Consider the following 18,452-nt stretch of genomic DNA (forward strand, 5'->3'; position numbering starts at 1 on the left):
TTGTGTAGTTTAGTGTGTGTGATGGATTACTGTACAGGGAAACGAACTTAGGACCATAAGTGGTAGTACCGGCAAAACTGAGACAAGAAGTACTGAGGAAAATACATGATCACGTTTTATGTGGGCATGGAGTATGGACAATGACGAATTGGAAGATAGCGGAGAAGCACTGGAATGGAAGGACAGAAGAATCAGGTCGATCAGCATGTCAGAAATTGTGCACAGTGTGTACGGCATGCAGATTTAATTGGGAAATAGGTACTATTTCAGATATTGCCAGAAGCAGTGGAACCTTTTAGTTTCATTGCGGTGGATGTATTAGGACCATTCAGCTGAACATCAGCAGGAAACCATTTTCTGTTCGCCATCATAGATTACTTTTTTCATTATATCAAGACGATGCCAATGTCAGGCCAGCAGGCAGCGACAGTCAAGCAAATGATGGTGAATAGATAGCTACTTATGTTTGAAGCGCCAGAAAAATGTAATAACTGATGAAGGGACGACTTCATGTCAGACCGTTGAAGGAGCTGTGTCAGTTGTTGAAGGAGAGAAATTTTCCACTTCATGCTCAGTCAAACAGAAGGACAGATCGGGATCATCAGACAATATGATGGATGCTTAGTTATAATGTGATACCCAACCTTGTGCTATATATTTATCTTTTTTGTGGTGAGCACATATAATTCGATGGTGGACAATATCACCAGGTTGTCGCCATTCCAGGTGGTGTATCATAAGGAGAAGTGTTTCCATTCATTATGATTAAGCAGAAATGGAGCAGGAATGGAGAGTTAGTCTCGGAATTTGTGAGAACAGCGAGGGGGGTTGGGAAGAAAGTTCAGCGAGCAAACACCAAGGCACTGGAAATGCAGGAGGAGGCAGTAAAATTGAAGGGGGTTTTACTTCAGTACAAGATGGGAGAGTGAATAATGTTGTCAAGTCTGTATACACCGTAAGTAAAGACAGAGAAGTTTGTGACATGGTGAAAGACTACCCACCTTTTGTTTGTATTGTACTGAACTATATTCGAAAGCTGAAAGCATGCAGCTTACATGAAATGTATTCACAGCTGTTACTTTAGTACGATGTGAGACAGCGAATAATGTTATCAAATCTCTGTACACCGAAAGGAAAGACAGAGAAGTTTGTGGCACGGTGAAAGACTACCTGTCTTTTGTTTATATTGTATTGAACTGTATTCGATAGATGAAAGCCTGCAGTTTACATGAAATGTATTCACAGATGTGAATACATACAACCAACAGCCATACAGTGGAATGACGACAACGAAAATTTGTGCCAGACCAGTACTCGAATCCAGATTTTTCACTTTAACTGAGCAGTCGTTTTAAGTGCTTTGGCTACCATTGCACGGCTCATGGCCGGATCCAGATTCTCATATGTGGTCGTTCCTGCATCACAACCTGCACTCATACACACATCATGTGATTCTCGTACGGGGGAGAACATTTTAATTGAAAGCCACTAACTGGTATGAGTGGATAAATACGATATTGCAGTGCCTGTGTTGTTAAGAAGTACCACGCAATGTACTTTTGAGCGTGTATTTATTACATAAGGAATGTACAAGTACAGATCGTGATTCCGGAACAATGACAGATGGAAGTTTGGGTCCTGCCATGAGTCATGCACGTATAGCCAAATCGGTTATGGCGTCCAAGTGCGAGACTAGATCGGACACAAATTTTCATTATCGTCCTTCCATTATATGGCTGATAGTTGTCTATATTTACAATTGTGAATACATTTCACGCATTTCATGATGGCAGTAGCTGCTGCAGTGCCTGTTTCTTCTGAGATGCATGTATGTCCGAAGGAACATTACATCCGGCTGGTCCCGGCGGAGGTTCGAGTCCTCCCTCGGGCATGGGTGTGTGTGTTTGTCCTTAGGATAATTTAGGTTAAGTAGCGTGTAAGCTTAGGGACTGATGACCTTAGCAGTTAAGTCCCATACGGTTTCACACACATTTGAACATTACATCGTACTTCTTAACAACACAAGCACCGCAATGTCATATCGAGCCTACAGTTTGTCGACAATTCATATTGGTCGTTGCCCGACAGTGCGCATTGGAGCTTCTATGTTTGCTCACGACCTTCTATGATTCAGTGCTTGCTGATAACTGATAGGAGAGTGGCCAAAATATTTATTTATTCGTTATTTTAATTTTGAATTAAACAACATAGCACAATGGATAACGCAAAAGGGAGGAAACAAGCGACCAAACGAGATAAATGGATGAAACCGTTTGCAGCACAGTCTGACACGATAAATATCAACATTGAATTCGGGTTTAATTACTGTCCCAGTCACTGTTATTCCAGGGGACGAAATCTGTTCAGGACTGAGTTATCAGATGAGGTCAGATGAGTGGAATTACTAGCATGAACGATCTGAGGATAATTCTTGTCTTTGAAACGATTTATCAAGGGACTCTGCCCAAATCTCAAAGGTGAACAAAACATACACAACATACTTCATGTGATGACGGCGCTCAACATCTGCACGTAATCGATCTCATAATTTGCTACGCCTGCGACTGCGAGAAAAATATGTTGCCACCGCGATTGAGGTGCTTCTCATACGTAGCTCTCATACTAATACTACTCATACAATGGTTAATGGCTATTATTTCTCATAATTAGTCACACGAATGGCTTTGGGGTACTGAATAGATTTGGCGGGAACAGTGAATACGTAATCTCAGGGATGGAGCAGATAAAAATTACGACATAAAACACATATAAATCAATGGTATACTGTACCATATTCTTCACACTATCAGACGCTTAAACTAACATGAAATTCGACAAGAATGATCAGCGCTAATTGACTGTGTAGCTAATACCATATGGGTGATTGGAAGTCAATGGCAGAATTGTGTACTCACCAGGTTGGATCATTCTTGATTTATTAGCAAAATTCCACACTGAAACATTTGCAAAACTTATTATGAAATTCCTCAAGAATGATCATCGCACATCGAGTGTGTAGCCACAGCGTGCGAGTGGTGGCGCAATTGCGCACTCACCAGGTTGCATCGTTCTTGGATTAACAGAAAAATTGCACAAGCATCACACACAAATCCTGTCCTTAACTAACTTAGGAAGCAGATGGTCCATTGTCCATTCAGTTTTGCTCTCATTGGAGCATGAATATACAGGCCAAGCAAGCCAAAATAAATAAAATCGAATAATTCCACACGCCAGAATGCTTAAATATGCACACTATTCAGTCAATTATGAACCGCAGCTGAAACAAATATATGAAAGTGCCTACTCTTTGGTGTAACGCTGTAACGGTTACGACCACATGGTTGGCTAGTACACAGTGGGTTAAACCCATATAACAAAGAAAATGCGTTAAATACTCAGCTAAAATGTTACTGAAAATGAATGAACGTAAGTTAAGTTTAATATAAGGTCAACAAACGTTAAATGTGCTGAAGGTACCCCTGGATTAACTTCATACCGCTGGATTGAAAAGGGCACCATGTGTTCGTTAGAAATATAAGTCCTAACCACTGAAATTACTTAAAAATAATTACAAAGGACGGTCGCTACGTAACACTAACAATTACGGTGCTGAAAAGATCGTATTAGTTATTTTAATTACAAAATACATCATCCTCTGAATTTACCATTGAACCTCACGGAGACGTGCACACAGTACGTCCAACCTCTTGGCCCACCGTAAACCGAATGCTGAAAATGGTGGAGCGCTGCCAAAGCTCACTCCTACCAACCCTGAAGATTCTACTACTGTTCACACCAAGTGTTAGGTTGGCAGCATAACCCAAGTTAAATGTGCATCTCTCCTCTACGGTTGCTCTATCCACCTAAATACAACCAAAACACACACTTATAACGGATTGCAACATAATAGAGATGTGAAAAGGACGTGTATTATAGAATAAATGCATAAACGCAATCGTTTCCATCCCTTCGCCAGAGGCTCTCGGTACCCGAACGAAAATACGAAGATGACCATGATAATGAAGAACATAAGATACCTTGAGGCAGCCAGTTACATCTCAACGCTAACCGTCCCATACCAAGTGATTGAAACAGCATCACGTGAATGTGAAACTACAGATGTCAAGGAGATAAACTATTATACATGTCGGGCTTGTACGACCATTCAGAGGTGAGCCAGAAGCAGTTGCAGGGAGAATATTAGTGGAACCAAGGAAGAAAGCGAATAGAAAATAGTGGGAGAATGAAGGACAGTTGGATCAGGTCCATACATCTCGTACACCAGATGCGTTACAGTTGAGGAAGCAGCTAGTATGTGTTGTGTTTTGTTATGATTCCTGCGATTTTCGTTATTTGGTTGTGTGTGTTTTAAAGATAGTTGGGATGATAATGGATAAGTTCATCTATACATGTCATGATAGGAATCATACGTAGTAATTGTATGAAGGATGCTAGCGGGGGCAAGAAGCTTCTGAATGGAGGGCCCCTGTCCTCAGGTTGCCGCTTGATGGAAGCGGAGAAGCAAGGATGCTACTTTCGGCAGCGCTGTACACCTTTGCTTGGGGCAGAACAGTGATACTGCAGAACCATCGACTGGACGTAAGAGTTTTGTTTTCCAGCGAGCAGGACGAGATATTATCTAGCTACAAATGGAAATTAATTCTGAAACTCAATGTGTGGGAGCTAAAGAATGAAATAAGGGGGATGGAGGAAGTTTTTCTAGGGTTGCTACAATTAGCGAGTAGTAAGTGAGTGTTAGGGGGGTATCACAAGAACACAAGAAGTCGCTCTTTGCGTATGTGCGATTGCAGGAGCAGATGTGAGAAGTAGTGGAAATAGTGTCGCGTAAGGCGATTAGTGTGAAAAAGTGATTGATAGGGAGGATACTTAAGACAATAATTCGGACAGCAGATGAGAGCTGAACAGGACTGCAGAAGCCACTGGGGAATTGGCAGAAGAGACAAAGGCGACTGTTGAGTGCTATTTCAAGTATATCAAGAACTTGGCGAGCGGTGTGTTGCACAACACACAAATGCTTTGGCAGCTAACTCGAGAGGTAATGGAATATGCCAAAAGATTAACTAACACTCTAACCTGGGATTTAGAAGCAGTGCAATCCCGGATGCAAGTTGTAGGTGCAAGAGAAACATTAATGAGAATGTTGCAGTCACAGTGGGTAGTATTTGGGACGCAAGTGTCGAATTGACGAACTTGTAATCAGCCATCAGACGTTACATGGACAGAGTCTCGTCCTATTGACAGCCAAGCAATATCTGAAGGGACTGAGGAAATTGTCTGGAGATTTACCACCCGAAATGGAGTTGGTAGTAGAAACTAGAAGCCAGAATCTGCCTTTCTATTACCATGGCGCAACGGTGGAAATAAAAACAGATAATACATGGTTGTACGTATCGGTGAAAGTACCAGTGGCGGGAAAGCACGTATTTCTCAAATGTTACAGGGTGCACACTTGTCTGGTGAGGCAAGAAATAGGAAGTTTATGCAAATTGAAGAGGATGGGAGGGTTACTAATAACGGGAGATGGGGATGGGCATTAGGCAAAAACTGAAGGTGAATTGAAGTAATGCCAGAGTGAGAAGTTTACAATATACCACACTCGCGAGGTTCAGACAGGAGGAAGTACTTGTGCCATGAAATTTTTCAGGGGCAAAGTAGAGGGTCGTCCATGCCGAAAGGAGGTAGTGGAACCAAAACCATATTTCCAACGAGAAGGGCTACGTTGGATGTATCCAGCATATAACTACGTAACAGCGGTTGCGAGTTCCTATGAGCAAGAGAAGGTCATGGGAGCCAGACGCTTAGGATTAAGAGGGAGAGGATTGTTGATAAGCAGAACTATGCGTGATATTATGGGGCATACTTTTCATTTACCAGCTACAATGATGGGAGTTATTCTGTTAAATATAACACAATTGCAGCTGTATTGGCAAGACGAGCCCTTGGAAATGTTACCTGAGGAAAATATCTTCTTGAATAATACCAGTGAACCGAGGCTAGCCCATTCTCTAAGGCGGACGATAGCTGCGAATGAAGGGTGGATCACTGCAGAGCAGTCAATACATCTCATGGGACAGTATCGGGGTGGTAGGCAATGAGTATCTGTCGCCTTGTGTGTCGCAATTCCTAGCGCCATGGTGAGTGATTTTGCTCTGCGTAGGTTTTGTTTATCTATGACAGCAAGACATACAGAAATCTGATCTGTGGGTAATCCATGTTCCAGTCGTCTGCATCCCAAGAGTAAGGGATGGAGAGTGAAGAAGACAGGAGATAGCCATAAAATTTTAATGTACTAAATGTTCCTTATAGACAGCTTAGTATAAAGGTGGAAGTGGTCATGACGGCGAACTAGTCCTAAGCAAGATCCGATGGGCCAGGTCTTCCTTGTGGAGGAGGATGGTGTAGGTGACTACTTAGTTTTAGTAGAACTATTTGTAAGGAGCCTTGCTGTAGCACTGTGTCTAGAAACTGCTGGTCGGTAAGCACAGGAAGAACACTGAGATAAACGGAGGACTTATCTGCACCTATGAGGACTATATATTTTTGGGTGTGCCCCTTTCTAAAGAACAGTTTAATAAAAGAAGAAAGTTCAGCAAAAGATGTTACAGCCCAAACTAGCAAATAAACAAACAAAAGGTATTACAGGCCAAACTAGCAAATAAACAAAATGTTTCGTCTTTTATGATCAGAACAAACTGCAATGCAGGAAAAGAAAATATTTTTTAAATTGAAGTTTCGTAATGGTAAACAATAATTATTGTATCAGAATTTTTTGGAGAATTAGCATTTTAACAATATTTATAAGTACAAGAAACAAATAATTCATACACACATTTATTACTATCAACAAAAATGTGATCTTATGGCCCATTCTAGCTTTCTAGATAATAGGCTGTAATGCAAGGAACACATAAATAAAAAAATTAAATATCCAAAGTGCAAGCCTACTATAAATGATTCATTCATATTCAAAGATACACACTTTCTCGAAGTATTACATGTGCAAATATGATTAATGCAAAAACAGAAATGTAAAATCAGCAAGACAGCGTTTTCCACTCTAGAAATGTTCTATGATACGCCTCTGGCCGCGCGACACATGTCCAAGCGGAAGTCAACTCCTTTCCGTACCTTATGTAGCAATATTCTGTCAATGGTCATCACAGCAGCGCGGATGCATTCTCTAAGCATTCTTGGCAGTGGGGGTACACAAACACGCTCCTTTATGTAACCCCAAAGAAAGAATTGTCACATGGCGTTAGGCCAGGCAACCTGATGGGCCAAGAGAAAAGAACTACATTATCTTCACCACTACTCCCCGTCCAGCGATACGGAAGTTCATCGTTTAGATAGCGACGAACATCGATGGTCCAGTGAGGAGATGCCCCATCTTGTTGGGAGATCAAATTCTCGGAATCAGCTGTCAGTTGTGGAACCCTCTGCCACTGCAAAATAACAAGGTAGAAGGTACCCGTCAGAGTCTTCTCACAAAAGAAAAACGGTCCACACAGTTTCGTCTGAGACACTGTAAGTTAACCATTGGCGCACGTCGTTCATGCACAACAGTTCCCTCTTGAGGATGTTCGCTGCCCCAAACTCTCACATTGTGGATTAACCTTTGTAAGTAGGCTGTTTAAGTTTTTATATTGGTAACGCCACGTAGCGCTCTGTGTGAAAATCACTGGCTGTGCTGTGTGCAGTCTGTGGCTAGTTTGCATTGTTGTCTGCCATTGTAGTGTTGGGCAGTTGGCTGTGAACAGCGCATGGCGTTGCGCAGTTGGAGGTGAGCCGCCAGCAGTGGTGGATGTGGGGAGAGAGATGGCGGAGTTTTGAAATTTGTAAGACTGGTTGTAATGAACTGCTATATATATTATGACTATTAAGGTAAATACATTGTTTGTTCTCTATCAAAATCTTTCATTTGCTAACTATGCCTATCAGTAGTTAGTGCCTTCCGTAGTTTGAATCTTTTATTTAGCTGGCAGTAGTGGCGCTCGCTGTATTGCAGTAGTTCAAGTAACGAAGATTTTTGTGAGGTAAGTGATTTGTGAAAGGTATAGGTTAATGTTAGTCAGGGCCATTCTTTTGTAGGGATTATTGAAAGTCAGATTGCGTTGCGCTAAAAAAATATTGTGTGTCAGTTTAAGCACACTCATGTATAATTTTTTTAAAAGAGGACGTTTCATATGTCGACCCTTAGCCAAGGATACCTCACTGGAATCTTCTGATGTTTTCTTGTAGTTTGTGTAATTAGTGTAGATTTTGTTTGCTGCTAGCGCGTAATTGTAGAGAGAATCTCCTTTGTAGTTGCAGTCTTTCATTGTTCTACATTAAAACAGGTGTGGCACGCATGTAAATTTGCACCAAGTATTTCGCAGCTGCGCTTGCAAATAACTAGATATTATTTTCAGTGCTATGTTAATGTGTTCTCTTATTTTTGCTCTTAAAATTGTGTTTTTATGTGTTGTCGTATGAAATATTGTGACAATAATGGCGTGTGAAAAACGTAATACTAGGCTCCAAAGTAAACTGAGAAATGATAGTGAAGACGAAAGCAGTGTGTTAGCGCCACCATGTAATGAATTAACTAATGTTCAAAGCAGTAATTTGGTAATTGTGCATAGGGAAATGGAGCGAGCTGCAAATAATGGTGTAGGCAGTGAAACAATTAGTGAACAGGAAAGCATTATCGATCGATCGGTCGGCAACAGGTCGCCTCAGGATTCCGAAATGACAAAACACAATCTTGCAAATACTGTAGATTCAGGTTTTGCGTCCTCACCGTTTTCTCAAATAACTCAAGACACATTTTCTGCTTTTCAAAACGCGAATATTGCCGGTTCAAATGCACTGCCGAATAGCACTGAGGAACATGTTTCAGACACCAGTGCACTGTTATTACAGTTAATGCAACAAATGGAACAATCTAGGCGCTCAGTCCGGAACCGCGCGACTGCTACGGTCGCAGGTTCGAATCCTGCCTCCGGCATGGATGTGTGTGATGTCCTTAGGTTAGTTAGGTTTCAGTAGTTCTAAGTTCTAGGGGACTGATGACCACAGATGTTAAGTCCCATAGTGCTCAGAGCCATTTGAACCATTTTTGAATGGGACAAAGGCTACAAAAGTTAGACACAACGCTTGAACAAAATCAGAAACAAATGGGACAAAATCTTCAAACGTTAGACACAATGGAACAACACCAGAGACAAACACAGCAACAGTTAGACACAATGGAACAAAATCTTCAAAATTTAGACACAGTGGAACAAAATCTTCGGAAGTTAGACACCACACTTGAACAAACACGTGAAGATTTAACTACTGAGTTACATAACATTGAATCGAAATGTCAAAAAGTCTGTAATGACGTAAAAACACAAATTTGTGAGCACTTCCAGCCTATTTTTTCGCGCCATGAAAATGCATTACAGAATCACGAAGCAGCCATAAAAGAACTGCAAACTATTGTTCATGAAAATCACGACACCTTGCAAGCTAAAATTCACTCAGTTGCATCTACCGATATGGTTACGCAACTTGCAATAACTCAGGAAAACTTAAAGGACACAGTAGATACGATTTCAACACAAATGGACACTCTGAAACTTGGTTCAGGAAAACACACAGAGGAAATAATTTCACTATTGGATAAAGTAGCCGAACTTTCAGATCAGTTCACTAACTTATCTACAAAGGTAGATGATGATCTGAATGACACAAGAACTGTCGCCTTCACCGACACTGAAGAGTATGAACAAATTAAAAATTCAAACAAAATCAAAATCAAATCAATACACAGTACAAAAGAGAAATCCGGGAAGTACAAAATCAGTTGGCACAAGTAATACAAGAATTACATATTTCAGAGGACACTCGCGCTCCAGTACGGGAAGAGGGACATAGAAATACGGAACAACCACAAAATAATAACACAGGACACTTCGGAAATTATGAAAGAAATTGGCAAGGCGCATTGGATTTTGAGATGGAACCGCCGAAACGAAGTAACAATGAGCGATGTGCGACTCGCCAACACGATGATTTTGACTATAAGCTGTTCATTACTACACGTAAATTCAAAACATTTAAGAATTCTGACAACGACATTCATCCACAAGCATGGCTTCATCAATTCTCTCGTTGTTTTCCTCCCAACTGGTCATTGGAGCACAGGTTAGAATTTATGTGTGGCTACTTGGAGAATGAACCAACTGTAAGAATGCGATCGGTCATACACGATTGCCACAGTGAAGGAGAATTTTATCATGCCTTCCTCTCAGCATATTGGTCTCAAGCTACACAAGACCGAGTAAAACATAGCATCTTAATGATGAAACGTTTCGAACAATTTGAATTTTCCAGTCTTATGAAATATTTTGAAGACATGTTGCGTAAGAATCAAACCCATACAGCCCCTCAGAACTCATCCGCATTTGCTTAATCAAATTGCCTGTCCATTTACGACATATTATTTTAGCAGGACGTTGCAAAGACGACATTGAAGCTTTTCAGGGACTGTTGCAAGAATTGGAAATCGACACTGACAATCGCGGAACGCGGAAACAGGAACACAACAATTACAGGTCACATCCATCACAATTCCGCGATGAATGAAATAATAACTGGACACGACAAGGCTATTCTCACAACACAAATAGTGACCAAAACAGACATCATCCGTATGACAACTGTTGGCAGAATAATAGTTACAGAGAAAGATCGCTTTTCCATAGTAATGAATGTGACAGAGACAACCATAGAAACAGACAATATGGGAACCAAAATAATTATTATCAAGGGAGACAGAATAACTTCAGACGCAACGGTCCACCACGCAGTTACGATTCCGGGAGAAATTCTCCACCACTTGACCGACAGACAAGAAACTATGTAAACTACCGACAAAACGACAGACGTGAATTCCATCAGAACTGGCGAGCTCCAAACAGTGCAGGGCCTTCTCGTCAAGGTGAATTTGTAGAAGTTAGGTCTCCTAATCCCAATAACGGCGCGCGCCAACCAAGAGACAGACAATGACTTGCACCGCAGGCAGCCACGTGCGCCGGCTGGCTCAGAGAAAAATAGACGCTAACCTTGAGAAAAATTTTAGCATTCCTTACTGACGTATACCACATGATAATTGCGGTGAAGTTGAAACTATGCGTGCTAGGAAGAGTACAGGTTTACACCACATTTCACATGTAAAACCGTTTATTGAAAGATAATCTGTTTTTTAACTTAGTCTTTGTCATAAAACTTTCACTTCACGCTACTAGTACAATTTGTCACATTGAGAAACATGCAACAATGTTTTGAAGTTAACTATCCAGTCTAGAACCTAGGGAACATTTTTAAACAGAAATTACGAATGCATTGTTATAGTGAACAGACGACACAGTGTTGTTATTTGTACATTCTTGCTTGTTAGTTGCACAATTACGTAACGACTATCAGGCTTACATACTTAGAACATATACTGGTACTGCTAATGAGATTTTTATGCAATATTTTGGTTTATTTGAAAATACATTCTGGATTTAAAGTACTTTCTGATAGATATCAGATGACACAGTGGTTAGTTTATTTGACAGCTACACGATTATATCACGACGCTACTAATGAGTGACACAATTTATTTTATTGCTTTTGCGCTGTATCTGTTTTATATCTGCACAATTTTTCTGTATTATTCTGGTAAGTAAAACATGTTTTAGTAGCAACTTTTGTGGTATAGCTACAATGAGACAGCCTTTTTCGTAGCACAACAATACATTACATTATAGTACTTTCTTGATCACGGTAAGGTACGTAATAACTACGATATATATACGCAAAGCATTTCACTTTCGTTTATGATGAGGTAAGTACACTGACTTCAGCAGAACTTTGCTTACAGAGGACGATAACTATGACAGTTCCACAGAATTATCTTACAGCAAGACGTACATTTAGCGCTACAGGACACGCATTTGAGTGATTAATTTTGTACTTAAACCATTTATTTTTCAAGATTTTTGAATTACAAAGAAATTTTTCCGTGATACATTTCATTCCATTGCTGTAATCTGTAACACCTGAGGGTATAATTACATTTATCCTCAGGGGGGTACACGCCTACTTTGTGTACCATGTGTGTGGCAAGCACAAGGAGCCCTAGCTAATATGGAGACTATTGAAAGTCAGATTGCGTTGCGCTAAAAAAATATTGTGTGTCAGTTTAAGCACACTCATGTGTAATTTTTCAAAAAGGGGACGTTTCACCTTGACAGGTAAATCGGAGGTTGCTTCGTCGCTGAGTACTAGCGCGGAAGCCAAAGGTTCCCTCTCAAGTGCTTCCTGCATTATGATGTAAAACTGAAGGCTCCGACCATAATTTTCCAGTTTTAATTCTAGCATGAGCTGCAGACGGTAAGGTTTGAAATGTAAACGCCGTCGCGAATCTCCTACTCAGTTTACTGTGGTATTTCAAGTTCGTGGCTTTTGCGGATCGTTAATTTTGTTACAGGTATTTACAGGGGAACCAGTGTCCCTACATTGTCGATATCAACGCACAATGCTCTGTTTGTATCGCGGATCTTTTCCGCAAATCCTTCTCGTGCATACTACACTGTTCTAAAAGATAAATATCTCAAATTTTTCAACACAGATACCTCTTTTCTTGCTTTGTCACCATTCTGTCAAACACTCCACTCGTAACGCCAGCTGTCACGCACCATACAATCTCGGCGAGTTCTATTCATGCATCAATGATATTTGTGTAGCGTGGGTAAGAAGCCCCACTACCCCCTAGTAATGACTCGACTGTGTATTGAGAATTCTCTCTGGCCGACACGATAATATTAATGTCATGTGAGCTGCGATAAATCGATCATTCATCTGAAAACATAACCATGTCACGGTTCATTGCATTTGGAAATTGAGTTAACAAAGCACGGCATCCTACAAAGCACTCATTCCGGTCTGTATCCGATAACTGGTTTATGAATGTCGGTCGAAGAGGTCTGACCTTAAGATCTTTTTTCATGTGATCCCGCATGGTTGACCTCGATATACCAAGATCCGAAACACGTTCACGTGTTGGCTTCGTTCGAGATTGTTCAATCGAAGTAGGGACTCCACCACAAGTTTTTTCTGGCGGCTTTTTCCTTCCACTCCGTGATCTTTTAACACTACTAAAAGCCACAGCATGTCTTTCCCAAATCAAATGTTTGCTGCTGTGGAATCTTATTAACTCTTTCCTGAAAGCTCACATAATCTGTCTTATTGTCGGACTTGTCTGTTGTTCGTTCATTCACACACTTGTCACTGAATGCTCATCAGTAATGTAAGTATGACCGCTCACTACTGCCTTGGTTACAAATTAAAACTCGACTGCGGCTGCGAAAACATGTGCACATGAATTCCAACAGTTGATTCCAATAACTGATAAGAAGTGACATAGGTAATAGCTATCAACATGCATAATAACATCTTGTACTAAACAGGGGTTGCAGGGGTTCGAGAAGTTCTCACTCAATCTGTACATGGGAAAAACAGAATTTTGAAAACGAATCAATGATTTATAGTAGCCCTGTACGTAAACCAATGGAGAAGAAATATCGACAATAATGCGGAAAGATTGACGACTCTGATTTTATGAGGAGAAGTTGTCGAAAATCTTGACTACAGTGGAAACTTCAACAAGAAATAATAGTTATGGTAGAAAATAATACTTGAAGAAATATAGTTTACGCGAATTGGCCGCATGCTAGTTGGCCACTGAGGATGTGGCAATCGAATCACGAGAAAGAATGAGGAGTAGGAGGAGAACAAGAGAAAGAAGAAGCGAGAGACGAGGAGGGGATTGGACAAAACAGGTTATGTTACTTATGAAAGGAAGGTGAACGCATGGAGGTGTTTTGAAAGACGGGGATGTTTGGAAATAAGTGTTCAATAATGGCTTTACCAAACTATTTTAAAAAAGTAATCTTACCATGGCTCCACCAATGATTTTTATGGCCATTTTACTAACTAATTTGTTTCAAAATTATATTTTAATGTCTCGTTCACAGAATGTTGCTGTCTTAATCCGACAAAGAGATGACAAACAATCGACTGGCATTTACTCAGGAACTGATATATGTATAGGGAAACAGCAGGGTCTGAGACTACTTAGATCAATGAGATTTTCGAACATTTCATACACTATGTGATGAAAAGTATCCGGACACTTTGCAGAAAATGACTTACAAGTTCGAGGCACCCTCCATTGGTAATGCTGGAATTCAGTATGGTGTTGGCCCACCCTTAGCCTTGATGACAACTTCCACTTTCGCAGGCATACGTTCAATCAGGTGCAGGAAGTTTTCTCGGGGAATGGCAGCCCATTTTTCACGGAGTGCTGCACTGAGGAGAGGTATCGATGTCTGCCGGTGAGGCCTGGCACGAAGTCGGGGTTCCAAAATATCCCAATGGAGTTCTATAGGATCCAGGTCAGGACTCTTTGCAGGCCGGTCCATTACAGGGATGTTATTGTTGTGTAACCACTCCGCCACAGGCCGTGCATTATCAACAGGTGTTCAATCGTGTTGAAAGATGCAATCGCCATCCCCGAATTGTTCTTCGATAGTGGGAAGCAAGAAGGAGCTTAAAACATCAATGTAGGTCTGTAATAATGCCACGCAAAAAAGGGGTGCAAACCTCCTGCCAGACGCTGTGGCCGAGCGGTTCTAGGCGCTTCAGTCTGGAACCGCGCGACTGATACGGTCGCGGGTTCGAATCCTGCCTCGGGCATTGATGTGCGTGATGTCCTTAGGTTAGTTAGGTTTAAATAGTTCTAAGTTCTAGGGGATTGATGACCTCAGAAGTCCCATAGTGCTCAGAGCTATTTCAACTATTTACAAACCTCCTCCACGAAAAACACGACCACAGCATAACACCGCCGCCTCCGAATTTCACTTTTAGCACTACACACGCAGGCAGTTGACGTTCACCGGGCATTCGCCATACCCACACCCTGCCATCGGATCGCCACATTGTGTACCGTGATTCGTCACTCCACACAAGGTTTTTCCACTGTTCAGTCGTCCAATGTTTACTCTCCTTACACCAAACGAGGCGTCGTTTGGCATTTACCAGCGTGATGTGTGGCTTATGAGCAGTCACTCGACCATGAAATCCAAGTTTTCTCACCTACCGGTTGACTGTCTTAGCACTTGCAATGGATCCTGATGGAGTTTGGAATTCCTGTGTGATGATCTCGATAGATGTCTGCCTACTGCACATTTCGACCTTCTTCAACTGTCGGCGGTCTCTGTCAGTCAACAGACGAGATTGGCCTGTACGCTTTTGTGCTGTACGTGTATTTTAGGTTTCCACTTCACTATTGCATCGGAAACAGTGGACCTAGGGATGTTTAGGAGTATGGAAATCTCTCTTACAGACATATGACACAAGTGACACCCAATCACCAGACCACGTCGGAAGTCCGTGAGTTACGCGGAGCGCTCCATTCTTCTTTCTCGCGATGTTAAATGACTGGTGAGGTCGCTGATACGTAGTTCCCCACAGTAGGTGGCAGTACAATGCACGTAATATGATAAACATATGATTTTGGGGGTGTCCGGATACTTTTGATCTCATAGTGCATTTTAATGTGAACTGCAGTAGCAGTGGGTTCAGTTCTAGCTACTATTATTTATTTGAACGGAAAGTGCAGGTAACGCTCTTTCAAAAAAGGTTCAAATGGCTCTGAGTACTGTGGGACTTAACATCTGTTGTCATCAGTCCCCTAGAACTTAGAACTACTTAAACCTAACTAACCTAAGGACATCACACACATCCATGCCCGAGGCAGGATTCGAACCTGCGACCGTAGCGGTCACGCGGTTCCAGACTGAAGCGCCTAGAACCGCACGGCCACACCGGCCGGCAACGCTCTTTCGCAATATGTTATTTCATTAAGACAACTTCAGAAGCTCTCTAGTATTACCTCTGTTACTGGCGAACACTTACTCTTATCTGGCTCGTGGAAAATAGGTGTAGTCCTATCTGTAGTTTGTGAGTCAAACCTGTCGTAAGTTTTGTGTCGCCAACGTATGGGTAATATAAACAGCCATTCAGCACGGCTATTTTACAACGGCGTGACGTTAAACTGGGAGCACTTACTGTCACGGTCGTTAAAAGGGAAGCGTCTGTCACGAGTCAGGCTCGGTAGGTCGTCGTAATAGGCCATTAAAAGCTGCAGTCGAGTTCAGACGTAAAGCGAATTGCTGATATCCTGCCTTTCGTTACTACCCATTACTCAAACCAGCTGGAGTGAACAACAAAATCGTTTGCATCACATAATGACTTTAGTGAGACCATTCGTTCGCATTAAAATTATGTTCCGTGAAACTGCGTTGGACGTTCCTACAGTAAGTTTCAGGTCTGAAAGCGAGGAACGCAGGAGAATAACTGGTATTATTTCAGGTTTCTGTGCCTCATGTGACCCTAAGCCTCTTTACCACAAACAGCGACTTCCTCAGACTGAGAAATCATCACATAGAAGATTTCGTTTCGGTTATTGAAAAGTGAATATTGCATGTTAAACATTTTAATAGTACAGGAAATGTATTCGCAGTTTCGAATAACAGCCACTTTCGGCTGTACATTGGAATGACGATAGCGAAAATGTGTGCCTGACTGAGACTCGAACCCGTCCTTCCCGCTTTACCCGAGCGGTCGCCTTAACCACTTCGGACACCTGAGCACTAATTACAGCCAGATCCACCCTTCCATATGTCGTCGTCTATGTGTCACTACCTGCATTCGTAGATTACGTATATTCCCGTCCAGAAAGAACGTATTGGTTGAGACTCGATGGCCTGGTACTGGCGAATAAGTACGAAATAGTAGTGCCTGTGTTATTAAGAAGTACAGGATGGTCCAAAAGTCCGAAAACAGCCTTATAAAATTCAAATGGAATGACAAACAAGGAAACAGAGTCCCTGCACACGAGGAACTGGAAGGGGGAAACTTTATAGGCTATGCCATCAACATGGCGGCCATCTTGAGAGCCACCATCTTGGATTCAACTCCAAAATTTCAAATGGGAATGTGGTCATGTGACATATCAAAGAGATAGAGAATTTCACCAGAAAAACAATGCCGTTGTATTTTAAACATAGCTTTATTCATTCTCGGGTTATAGCCAGTTACATGTGGCAGCGGTGGGACGCTCGGCAGCATGTGTGTTATGTGCTGAAGAGACATTACGCCGATGTTACACAGTCCCAAGAGACCACCAACAGTCATAGGAATGGCTCGATATGTTGTCTATTATGTTGGATTGTTGATGCTATCCTCCGAACCCAGTCCTGATGAACTTTAACCAACACATCTGGCTGAATTTGACCACACGCATCAGCAATGCGCTGCTTTAGATGATGTAAATCCCGTATTTTCACAGAATAAACCAGTGCTTTGACTTGACCCCAAAGATAAAAATCCAAAGGAGTCAAATCTGGTGAACGTGGTGGCCACTCCACAGCACCCCTACGACCAATCCACTTTTGAGGGAACTGCACATCCAGGTATGCTCACACATTGTGCCCATAATGTGGTGAGGCTCCATTATACTGGAAGAATTCCGGAAATGTCCCGTCCTCCGTTAACAACGAGGGAAACACTTCTTCATCCAATAACCTCAGATAACCATTGGCTGTTAAGGTACCATCAATAAAAAAAGGTCCAACGACTTTGGTACCCCACACACCACACCAGACCATCACTTTTTGTGAGTTGACCGTTTTGGAAGCACCAATCCAGCGCGGATTTGTGTCGGACCAGTATCTGTAATTTTGCTTGCTCACTTCACCATTGATAAAGAAATTGGCTTCATCATTGAACAACACCTGATAGCGGAAACGTGGCTTTATCTGCAGCTGCTGTGTCACTCATTCTGTGAACTGTATCCGACGGTCTGTGTCATCCTCGTTCAGGTGCTGGAGCAGCTGAATTTTGTACGGGTACCATTTGTGCTGCGATGAGTACTCCGTTGCGGACTCTTGCTAAATGATGCCAACACGCTCACTGTTGTTGCTTTATCGGTGGCTGATTTTGGTCTTCCAGCCTTAGGTTTATCTGCGTCAGAACGTGTTGCTCGGAATTTGGCCAAAAGCTTGGCAACTGCGCTGTGAGTGATGGGCTGTCTGGTTGGATGACGACTGTTGAAATCCTCAGCAATGACCCGTGTGGTTCTTTCTCCTGATATCAAGATGATTTCAATGCGTTCTTCTTGTGTTAAGGACATTTTGTAACCTGTAAATAAGGAAACAATGATTAAAACGTTAGCATGAGTAAATGACACCTAACAGATAAACACATGTAACATATCAGGCATGGGATAGTCACTTTGCATCGTTTCAGACTCCATTTTATGACTTCTCAGTACGTAATACTCACGCTGCCCAGCG

This window comes from Schistocerca piceifrons, chromosome 3 (assembly GCF_021461385.2).
Source record: "Schistocerca piceifrons isolate TAMUIC-IGC-003096 chromosome 3, iqSchPice1.1, whole genome shotgun sequence".
NCBI lineage: Eukaryota > Metazoa > Arthropoda > Insecta > Orthoptera > Acrididae > Schistocerca > Schistocerca piceifrons.